The sequence below is a fragment of the Protopterus annectens genome, chromosome 10.part0, assembly GCF_019279795.1.
Source record: "Protopterus annectens isolate FY-2018-M chromosome 10.part0, PAN1.0, whole genome shotgun sequence".
Classification (NCBI taxonomy): domain Eukaryota; kingdom Metazoa; phylum Chordata; order Ceratodontiformes; family Protopteridae; genus Protopterus; species Protopterus annectens.
The window spans coordinates 1,526,934,472-1,526,946,868 of record NC_056744.1 but is presented as its reverse complement, the minus strand read 5'-3'; positions in this window follow the sequence as shown (position 1 = coordinate 1,526,946,868).

Sequence of the window (12,397 nt, the reverse complement as noted above, 5' to 3'; positions counted from 1 at the left end):
CTGTAGCAACCTTAACTGAGCGGTAGCATTTTTATTTTATTTTATATCACTACGTCTGTGTGCTCTACCGTTCAGACATGGCAGAAGGCATTGATGTCGATTTAGTCTATAATCCACAGAGTTCCTTACCACTCAATGGAATGCCTCTCTCGGATGTTGACAATAGACCATAACCCGTTAGTGGCTCTGAATCTCTCTACATCTATGGCTGAAAATGAGATGGATTTATCTACCTCTCAACAATGTTTAACTGCACATAGAGATTTAGAAGACAAGCTGTTTAAATATAAGCAGCTTCAATGGCAGTGGCTACATATGGAAGCAAATTTCATACATATAGTGATTCCTCATGGCATTAGAGTGCTTAGAATGCCTACTTATGGTGATAGCCACCTGGAACTTTTGAAGGATTACAGTCTTTTAATCTTCAGCTGAGCTTTGATTATATTCACTTGCTGATAGATTATTTTAAACCTGCAGAATTGCAGCTTCAGGATGAGATCAAGAAGTTACAGGCTGAGATTAATTTGAAGTATCAGTCTGAATCATGCAGAACCAGTATGGATATGATGTACAATAATGTGTCTGCATGTGAAGGCAGACTACAAATGATAAAACATAAAAAACTGTTAAGAGACTTGTCAGATCTCAACAAAGGGCATGTTTTTTCTTGGCCACGTGAGACTGCCACTAGACTGGATTGAGCAGAAGCTTCTAATGGCACTAGTTTGATGTCATTAGATACTGGCAGGTTCAGTAACATGGAAACTCTTGAAGCTCAGGAAGAGCATATTGTTTCAACACAAATTCCTGTAGCTGTGAAGGCAGTAGCTGCTTATATCTTGTTTTCTACATTACAGAGGGATGTGCCCATGACTAGTGCCAACACTCTTGTTGTTTCTTTTAAGGAGCCACTCCCTAACCAACAGGATTTTCAGAAAGGGAGGTCAAGGAGAAGATCTATAAGGAACAAACAGCTGAGGTCAATGACTCAGAACAATATAAAAACATGGAACAGGAATGTGGCAACTTAATCTTTAATATTTCTTCGTATGTTTTGTCTACGGATGAAGTTAATCTACTAAATAAAGGGCTGTCATTTATACCAGCTTGTAAGGCTAATTTGACTGATACCATTACTGACTAAAAATCTTTTGCACGTAATGTTAGTTTGAGATGCTTGATTAAAGACAATGTATGTACTTGTTTCAATACAATCAAGAAACCAAGTGCTTTTATACCTGAAGTACATCCAGCGGTTGAGGCTTTTACGAGGTTATGTGAACGTGACCTAAGGGTGATTGCTTTAAATGATTCTAAAGCATCGTTCCATAATCTGACATCTGGTGAATATTCTGCACTTAGGAATCTTCAGAATAGTGTTGCTATTGAGATACGACCCGAGGAGGCGGGGTCGTCATTATGGATAGAGATCAATATCTAGGCAAAATGGAAGAGATGTTGCAGATAAAGAGACATATAAGTCGATCTATAAGTTTCAAGTAGATAGTATCATTAAGAAGGTGGAATTTTTATTATATGATCTCCTTATGACTGGTGTTAGCAATCAAGACTTATACGAGTACTTTTGTGTGGAGCATCCCTTGGTACCCCTTCTCTATGCTTTACCGAAGGTCCATAAGGATAACAGAAATCCACCTGTGCAACTGATTGTGTCGAGTAGGAGTTGGGTAACAGAACCCCTCTCGATTTATATAGAAAAACTGCTACATCCTATTTTGAGTACTGGCTCTAGTATATTGAAAAATACAAAATCATTTTTGAGTTATCTATATTCTTGATATAGTATGTTTACTGACAGACATGAGTTGCTTCTGGTAACTTTAGATATAGGTTCATAGGTGTGTACTAATGGCCCTGGAGCCTTTACAAGCCTAGCCCATAGGATTACCCTGGCATCATGAAACCTAACCTTAGTTCCCAGTACCTCTGTCAAGTAGAGCCACTGGAGTGATCCCTGGGGTAAATTTTCTATTTCCCATCCACTCATCAGTATTTCTCTTGAAGAGGTCCAGTGAGGCACTCTGCTTGACATGTATGGGAAGTCTATTCCATAGCATGGGCAATCTCTGGGTTATGAATCTGTCCCTCCAGCTTGTTCTGTTGATTGTGGTAATGAGGTTGAGGTCTCTGGAGTGTGTAGTGTGGAGGGATTGGGATTTCTTTAGATGTGGCATTACTAATAGAGCTAGGTCAGACATGGCTTTGTAAGTCAAGCAGAGATCGCCTCTAAGTAGGCGATATGAGACAGAGAATAGTTGGAGTTTTTTGAGTCTTTCCATATAGGACAAGTGTTTAAGGCCTAGGATCCTCTTTGTGAAGTACTTTTGCGGCCTCTCCAGTTGTTGCAGGTGTCTAGTGAGGTACATGCCAAATGGAGCACTGCACCCTATGATTGGCCTAATGAGAAAAGAGTAGAGGGTGACAAAGACCTCTTTCTTCCTGGATGCAAAACCCTTAGTAATGAGATGTGCCACATAAAAGAACTTTCTGACCACAGTGGCAATGTGGTGGTCAAAAGGGAGGTTGCTGTCAACCTGTGTTCCCAGATCTCTTATGATGCCTTCTGTGTTCAGTGGACTACCATCGATGTGGTTCATGCGAATCGGGTTTTTTCCAAAGAGGACGACTACACATTTTTTGGCATTGAGCTTAAGGCCATGGTTTTGACACCAGTCATTGGTCTCAGTGAGACCTTCCTGTAGGATCCTAACATCATTTGGGACATTAATTATGGCTCCCAACTTGTAATTGTCTGCAAACTTTGTCAGCCAGAGTCCATTCGTGTTGGCCTGGACTTCAGAAAAGTAGATACCAAACAGAAGAGGACTGAGGACCGAACCCTGTGGGCCTCCACTTACGACTGGTCGGCAGTCTGACTTGACGTCAGCTACTTTCACACTGTGGGTTCTATCTGTGAGCCAGTTTGCACCCCACCTAGTGATATAGGGGTTGATGCCTAGCTTAGTGAGTTTTCTATGATTCCTGAGTGGGGAATGGTATCAAAGGCCTTGGCCAGATCAAGGTAGGCTGTATGTACCATCTTGCCTTTATCCACACCTCTGGTGACTAACTCAGAGAAGTCGACCAGGTTGAGCAGGCATGATCTACCCTTCACAAAACCAAACTGTGTGGGATCCAGAGTTTGGAGATTCCCTGCATCCTTGTTTATTTGGTCCGTGATGATGTGTTCCATAGGTTTGCATATCACATTTGCCAGGCTAATGGGGCAATAGTTCCCAGAGTCTGTAGTCGCTTCTCCTTTGTGGAGAGGGATGACTGTAGCAGTGCACCATTCGGTAGGGACAAAGCCTGAAGTAAGGCTGCAATTGAACAGGGCACACAGGTGAGGTGCCAGTTCATTCTGTAGTTCATGTAGAACACAGCCAGGGATATTGTCAGGTCCCATAGAAGCTGTATTCTTGGCCTTGGACAGTGCTGTTTTAACCTGAGCAGCAGTAATACTGGGTGCCTGGCAATCTACTGGCATTGTGATTGGCCCTTTGGGGGAAGGGATAAAGTTGACACTGAATCTGTCGGCCAGTATATTGGCAATAAGGCATATCTGATTTAAAACACTGGCTATTAAAGGTAGAGGAACAGAAACCTATCCAATCAACAATAACAGTTTTGCAGGAATGCCCCTAGGTAGATTAAACCAGTCCTGTTCACTCTCTCCGACAAAGAAAACAGATAGGCCTCTAGACAAAAGATTTCACTGCAAACTGAGGGTAACAGTAACATATATTCAGCTTTATCACACAATGAAAAGGACAGTAAAAACAGTTGTACAGATTACATTAGGAGGTGCCATTGTGCAACAGCTCTGAGCAAATCTTGGTATTGCCATGGAGATTCTTTAAATAACTATAGAAGACCTCATGGTTGTCTTTACTATCTGCTGCAATTCTGTTTTCATATCTAGCTTTAGAAGATTTGATGAGGGATCTCAACTTTTTGTTGACGCTGATAAGGGATTTTTTCCAGTTTTGGGACTTCACCTTATTTTGCATCAGTTTCCTCCTTCTGTTCTAGAGTTTGTTTATGGCAGGCTTCCTTTTTTGGAGGAGAGCGTCTTGGTTCTATTGGGTATGGTGAGATCCATGCATTTGTGTATGTGTTCATACAGGGCATTAGTGTATGATGCGGTGGTCATGCAGCTGTTCTCCAATTGCATGGGTGCAATGAAGTTAGCCACCTCTGTTTTTAGGAGCCCAAAGTTAGCTTTGGAGAAGTTTTTCATGGTGATTACCTTTGCAGGGGGGGGTGTGGAATTCCAAGGTGATTAGTTTGTGGTCGGATCTAACCAGGGAGGAGTTGACTATTGGTATAGGGCAATGGTCACCCATGTTAGTAATGACCAGGTCAAGGATGTTGCTGCCTCTAGTAGGGGTAAGAATGAGTTGGTCCAGGGAATTGGAATTAATGAATTCCAGGAAACATTGGGCAAATGTATTGGTATATGAGTAGTTTTCCCAGTTAATGGAGGGGTAGTTGAAGTCACCCAGTATGAGAGTGTTTTGTTGGACCCTAATACTTTCCAGGGTGCTTAGGAACGTGGAGTGTGAGTCTTGGGTCATGGTTGGGGACCTATAGCAGGCTATGACCTGAATCACTGTCTTACCCACTGTTAGCTGCACCTGAAGTATCTCTGACGCATTATGTTGGGCTACCAGTCTGGAGGTGTGCACATCCTTTATGAATATGGAAACACCATCACCTTTGGAGCTTCGATCCAAGTTCTGGGGCTGAAAGGTGTGGAATGAGTTATAGCCTGGTAGTGCAGGGTGCTTTCTGCAGCCTTCAACCAGGTCTGTGTTACAGCACAAATGTCGATGTCCTTCATTTTAAGGAGTGCTTCAAGTGAGTGCATTTTGAGATTTAGACTTCTAGCGTTGAGCAGCATGACCCTCAAATTGCATTTGTTTGTAGCTGTTATGGTGGTAATTTGGTCTTTGGAACACCGCCTGAAAAAGGCATTATAGGGGTGGCAAGAGCCTTGGCCTTTATCCAGAGGCCCAGGGGTGACAGATGCAGGCCATCTCTGGAAAAACATTGAGATCTGTCAGTCATGTCATCCTAGGCAGACAGATACTGGATCCCCTTAGAATGACACCAGAAACTTAGCCAATTGTTGAAATCAATCATTTTCTGCTTGTACTGTGGTATCATTCTGGGTGATGGTAGGAGGCTGCTCAGGGCTAGGGTCATACCCACCTGGGCTACACAATCCGAGAGCTCCTGTATGTCTCTTTTCATGTAGTCCAGGGAGGTACATCTCAGGTCATTCACACCCACATGCAGAATGACATAGTCATATTTGTACCTGTTGTTGAGGTACCTGAGTTTGCACGTTATGTGGCAGATCCTGGCACCTGACAGGCAGCTGACTGTTACTTTCTCCTTAATCAGCCTCGTGAGTGGGATATCAGTGTGCTTCACTATCGAGTCACCTATGACTAGGTTGGGCATGCTGTTTTGCCTTAGGGGCTTTGGTTGAGTGGCATACTGTTTAGGAGAGTTATGTGTCTCGTGATTAGTGTTGTGTTCTAGTGGTCGAGTGCGTTTCTGCCTTGGAGGTCTCTGCTGTTTGGGTAGATTTTTATTGAGAGCCTCCGTGAAGGTCAGTGTGTGGTTTGTGTTTTTATGTGAAGGCAGTGCTGGTGTGTTCTGGAAGGTTATATGTTCCATGTGGTGTGGTGCAAGTGCTGACCTTTTCCTCTTGGCCAGCTATTCCAGTCTTGGCTGAAGAGTACGTGGTTTCCAATTTGGATATATAAGTGCATCTCTCATAAGTCTGAGCTTCAGCAAACAGGTATATCTAATGTAAAACACTGGCTATTAAAGGTAGAGGAACAGAAACCTATCCAATCAACAATAACAGTTTTTCAGGAATGCCCCTAGGTAGATTAAACCAGTCCTGTTCACTCTCTCCCACAGAGAAAACAGATAGGTCTCTAGGTGAAAGATTTAACTACAAACTAAGGGTAACAGTAACAGATTTTCAGCTCTATCACACAACGAAAAGGACAGTAAAAATAGTTGTACAGATTACAGAAATATTAAATCAAAAGTGCAGAAGATAATTGAGAATAAACACTTATCTTTTCCCAATATCACAGTAGGCAGTAGGTCAGTCCCTATGCAGCTTAGAACAGCTTCAGCAAACAGGTATATCTGATTTAAAACACTGGCTATTAAAAGTAGAGGAACAGAAACCTATCCAGTCAACAATAACAGTTTTTCAGGAATGCCCCTAGGTAGATTAAACCAGTCCTGTTCACTCTCTCCATCAGAGAAAACAGATAGGCCTCTAGACAAAAGATTTCACTGCAACCTGAGGGCAACAGTAACATATATTCAGCTCTATTACATGACAAAAAGGACAGTAAAAACAGTTGTACAGATTACAGAGATATTAAATCAAATTATTAATTAATTATTATATTAAATAGCATCACTTTTTACTGTTATACTAAATGATCCAGGTGAAGAGTATATAAGGGTTTTTTTTAACCCTTACAAGACAGTTGTCTAACAAAAAGTTTTACTTAATATGTGCCTTACTTGAGCTCATTCTTGAAAATAACATTTTTATTTTTCATGACAATTTTTTTTCTGCAGAAACTTGGAGTTGCCATGAGGACTGTTTGTGTCAACTTTTCTGCCAATATGGTTTTGCTTATTGGGAACATGTATATGTGCACAACAATAACCCTTTTATTAGCAATTTGCACTACTATAAATGGTTTGTTTATGATATCTTTGTTATCTGGAAGAGGTACAGCAGAATCATTACATCAGTTTATTGATTATCTAGATTCTGCTAATACCCTTAAGCTTTCTTTTCAATGGATGAACTGAATAATTTTAGTACGGTTGTCTATAAGAAACCTTGTAAATGTCACAATCTATTATACAAATCCAGCATGCATCCACAAAATGTTTCTAAGAATGTGTTGAAGTGGCAATTCTTGCAGATCATGCAGTTGCATGATAAAGATGGAGAAGCTTATGTTGCATTACACCAGGCAGCTAATGATTTTATTAGTAGACATTATTCTGAATCTGACGTATGAAAAACCTTGGACAAGGTCTGTGCTCTGAGAAGATCAGCTGCACGACCTTATTTCTCTACACATGAGGTTGGCTCAGAATGATCTATTAGTAATATGCAAGTAGTCAGAATGCCTCTTACATTTTCAAGTAATTTGGTGAATTATGTAATATTTTTAAGAAGCATTGGTCTGTTATTATAATGGGTGATGCCATTACTGATATAGTTAGCCCAGTACCCAAATTTTCTTTCAAGAATAACCTCTCCTTGAAATGCCAACTGTGTTCTAAGAACTGTTGTATTAGACCACAGACCAATATTGAGAAGCTGGGTACTTTTTCCTGCCGGCATTGTTCTGCCTGCAACTTTATTTTTAATGCCACTACTCTTTATTTGAAATGTATTGATAAGAGGATACAGCAGAAATGCTATGCAAGTTGTAATACTAACAATGTGGTCTGTTGTGCTGTCTGCCTGATTTGTGACTGCTACTATATAGGTAAAACCAATCATAGTCTAAAAGAAAGAATCTTGGAACATGTGGGTGATATCAAGAAAGGCAAGCAGACTAATGCGCTTGTTAAGCATATAACTGAGTGTGGCAGTGATCACAAATTTAGATTTGTTGTTTTAGAAGTCATATGTGAATGTTTGAGGCTGGGGAGCTTGTGAAATGGTTGTTTTAAGTGATTATTGAAAGTCTGATGAATCAGCAGGTTGCTGTGAAAGCACTAACCTTTTTTTTCAGTAAATCATTTTATTTTGCCCAGTAGCTATGTTGGTTGGTTTTCTATTTACTTTTTATTTCATATTTGCTTGTGTACTGTATTGACCTTAACTGAGTGGTAGCATTTTTATTTTATTTTATATCAATAGGTTAGTAAGACTCCAACGAATGCTGCAGAATTCCTGCCTATTGGCCTTAATATAGGCTGTTTTCCCATCCTTACACGATATACTGTAACATTAAAAGAACCACCACATTGCTTAGCATCACACAAATAATCTTAGTGGAGCTCAGCATTGCGTAAACTTTCACAACCCTGTTTTAGGCAAGCTTAACAATGGGCAAACAGTAATAGCTGTTGACCATGTTTAAGCAGTGCTTAGCACCATGCAGCTTTTCCAAATGTAACAATTTTGTTTTTAAATTAAACTGCCCCATAGGTCATCTCACACATTTCTACAGCAATAAATGTAAAAAGGTATGACCACTGGGGACTCAAACCTGGGGCCTACTATACTTTAGGCTAGTGGAAACAGACATTCAAAAGAAAATTAAATTAAAAAAATATAGATAACTATACCTAATTAATAATATCTGTTTTTTTTTTTTTATTTTGTAAGTACAGCCTGGCACTGCTGCGCTCCCTGCCTCACTACACAAACAGGCATAAAAATAAAAAGTAAATAAAAGTAAAAATAAAAGTAAAAAAAAAAAAAGAAAAATAACAACTCTTACAACTCACACATATTTCTACACTAGCAGCGTACATTATAGGGATTCTTATCCTGTACAAAACATCTGTCCAGGAATTCCTTGGACAATCTTCAACCATGGGACAGCATCTACACTACTGCCTACATGGATTCACTATCTTTGTTAGCATGATCTCCCTTGACAGGGCGCCATGAGTAATATGCATGGCATGCTGCCAAGGGGGAACCATGGCCATGTACATGGTTATATTCTGGATTTGCTTTACACAGAGCCTATGCAGATTTTATTGAATCCTGGGGATATTCTATAGTGATACGAGTACACATTAAATTATAGAACAGAAAACAAACCATTAGAAAGATTTTTTTCATGTGTTATACAAATATGATTTCTGTCTTAATATTCACACCAATTTCGTGTAGCAGCCTACACACACCTTGCACTGCAGAGCATTTTCTGAAAGATGAACTTAAAAAGCAGAAGATAAACAAATGTAACAATTTCTTTGAACAATAAACGCTATTACAACTGTACAAATAGCAATGTTATCAGTAAGAAACATTCTTTAATTGATAGCAGTGCATCCATATTCTTTTCCATAAATACTGTAATATAATATACACAAACCTCAAAATATATGTTTTAAACTTTCACAAACAAATTTTCATATTTTAAAAGCTATACAACCTAGACATATTTTGTTAACTAGACATAAGCTTTTACATGACAACTAGAAATTCCTCTATAAGTGCATGTTCATTGATATACTAACAAAAATATGAAAACATATATTTAATTGTATAATTTGCAAGATAATTAATAGTGGATATCTCTCAAGATGTGCAACTTCTAGTGCAAATATCAAAGACAGTTTTCTTCAAAAACATCTAAGGTTTCACCTAACATCATGCAACAGTTTGTAAGTCACTTGTTTTTTGAAGTATTGAGTACTTATGGAAATATTACTTATTTTCATAATTGCTAAGAAACAACTAGCAATATTTCCAGTACAGTGTGATATAAACCAGCATTTTCAGTAAATTGCCCAATCTCCCACATTGGTGTTTCACACCATACATCTCAATAAAATATATGTTTCTCAGTTATGAAAATATGAATAATAAGTGGAAAACACATTAATATCCTAGACTAACAATTTCAGTGTCATTTTGATAATAACTCCTTGTCATTTCTACTAATAATTATCATTAGTGTATAATTCACTTTGTTAAAGAAGCCAGACCCAAAATAGTTCTGGATGCCATAAGGTGGCATAGGTGTGAACTACAAGTATACAAAAAAAGGTGTTATAGGCTTGAGCAAGTTAATTATTTTTCAGTTTAACATTGTTGGTTGGTTTAGATTTTGATTTCCATTTTCTAGTAATTACTTTCCACCAGAATTAAACTTACCAAGACCTTACTATCTCTAGGCAATTCAAATCCTGAATCCCATCCAAAAAATAATTTCCTTAGTTACACTCATTTGATCACTCAGTATTCCTGACAAAGTACTCTGTAGGGAATTTTTAAAGTCTGCCAACTCATTACACTCTCAAAACGTATGTTCCCAGGTAACTCTTTCTTCCCCCATCGCACCTCCAATATTTGATATATATCTGAAGAAAAATTCTTGGGAGTCTGCTTGGGGTATAAAAGTATCTATGCTAACACTTCCAGACAAAAATGTGAAATGTTCTAGACTTTGTTGCTTACTTGGGAGCCAGACATATGTCCTCTCATTGTTTCTTTGTGAATTGCATATCTAATCTCTCTTCCCAAACTTTTCAGACTTCTTCTGATTGATTCCTATAGTTATCATGCATTATTTTATATGCTGTACTAACTATCCCCTTTTTAACAGCAGCTTGTGTTCTTGATTCAATTAAAAACTCAACCAGTGCAGGTTTTTCATTTTGACTTTATTTATCCCTTTCTCTTTGTCTGTACTCAGATATCAATCCCTGATAAGGAAGACAATCGGTAGCCTGTAGTCCAAATATCTTCTTGGCCTCTTCCCATTGTATTACCTTTCCTTCTCTAATTATTTGCTCCCAATACCTTGACTCCTTTGCCAGCTTTCTCCAATATATTCCAGCCCCCTCTTGTCCATTATCTGTACTCCTAATTGCAGGCATCACTATAGGTAGAATCTCTTTCACTATTCACATGTTGAATTAGGTCTTGGTATACCTTCTGCCATTTTATGAATATAATATATTCTGTATGACTGTTGTTATTCTCCTTATGGATCTGCATCCAAAATCCCATTATTTCCTTATTTCTTGAATTATCCCCTGCTTCATCACCCTGCCTTTCCACTTTGAATTGCAACATTCTGCTTCTGTTATGTATAAGAGCCTTAATTGTGTAGCTCAAAGTTATCCCTTCAAATCAGGTAGTCCTAAATCTCTTTGTTCTGTTGGGAGGAGCAACATATCCCACCTGACTATTGCCCTCTTCCCAATTAAATAAGATCCTTCAACTCTTATTAATTATTATCCTGAACGTCTCCTCTGGTTGATAAAACATATGCCTAACCTGTGAATAAAACTAAAGGGAATAAAATATTTTACTGCTTGTATCCTGCTATCCATATCCATAGGCAGGTACTTCAAATTTCTCAGTCTTAGTATTATCATTTATTTAGTCTCTTTCCACATATCCTTACCTGCCATAACCAGATCTTTTTTAATCCATGCTCCTAAATACTTCATTTAACATGTCCCCATAAATATGAGTATTGCTGAACAAATGCAAGTGCAGATACATAGTTTATAGCTATAGCTTTTGTTTTATCTTCAGAATATTCCACAGCACTGAGTTATCCTTTTCTGGTTCCATCAGATACAAAATAACATCATATGCAAATAAAGCCAACTTTTCCTGATCACCATACCAATTATATTCTTGAATTTCTGAGTCCCTTATTTTCTTTGCCAGTGCTTTTAAATATTACACAAATAACAAAGGGGAAACAGGACACCCCTGCCTGGTTCATCTGTTCAGACACAATTTATCAGGAAAGAACCTTCCACTTAGACTTTTGCCTATGATCCCTAATTTATCTTTCTAAATAACCTTACTATTGTATCAAGAAATGCAAGTGGTTCCATTGTCTACTCATAACATCTCAGCTCACTCTGCTAAATACTTTATCTGCATCAAGACCCACCAATATTTTCTTATATTCTGCTTCCCCCTGCAGCATTGTTGTTCTATTAATGTTGTCAAATGCGTGCCTTCCACTCCACAAAACCACATCAGCACATAGCTATCAATTTTGTCACCACCTTTGTTATTCTTTTAGCTATTGTAGACATAAATATTTTATAATCATGGTTTAGAATTGAAATGGGTCTATATGAAGCTGGATCAGATGGCATTTTACCATCTTTAAGTATTACAGCCACCACAGCTTTTTTCCAGGATGTTGGTGCCTCCCTCTCATTTAACATACTGACTTAAACAAAACCTTCCAAATCTTTATCACTTTCTTCCTTCCTTACTCAAAACTTCCATAAGGATACCATCTATTCCTGGATATTTTCCTGTAGGTTGGTTATACATCATCATTTTTCTATCATCTCCACCTATCTTAATTGTTAGTTGTTGAGCCTCATCAACCTCTAACCTTGGAATATTTATTTATGCTTTTTCTTGAATTCCCCACTTCTCTGCTTTATACAAATTTTCATAAAATTTCAGAAATATCTCCAATACTTCTAACAGGCTGTCTTGTTACTTTTGTTGTTACAAGCTGCCTAAGTTTGGCAGAAACCCTTTCTACTTTCTGTTGCCTAAGTTGTTTTGGGAAAAGTGCTTGTGCTCTGCAGTTATTATCAAAAACAGTTGCTTAACAGCAGTCTTTCTAAATGT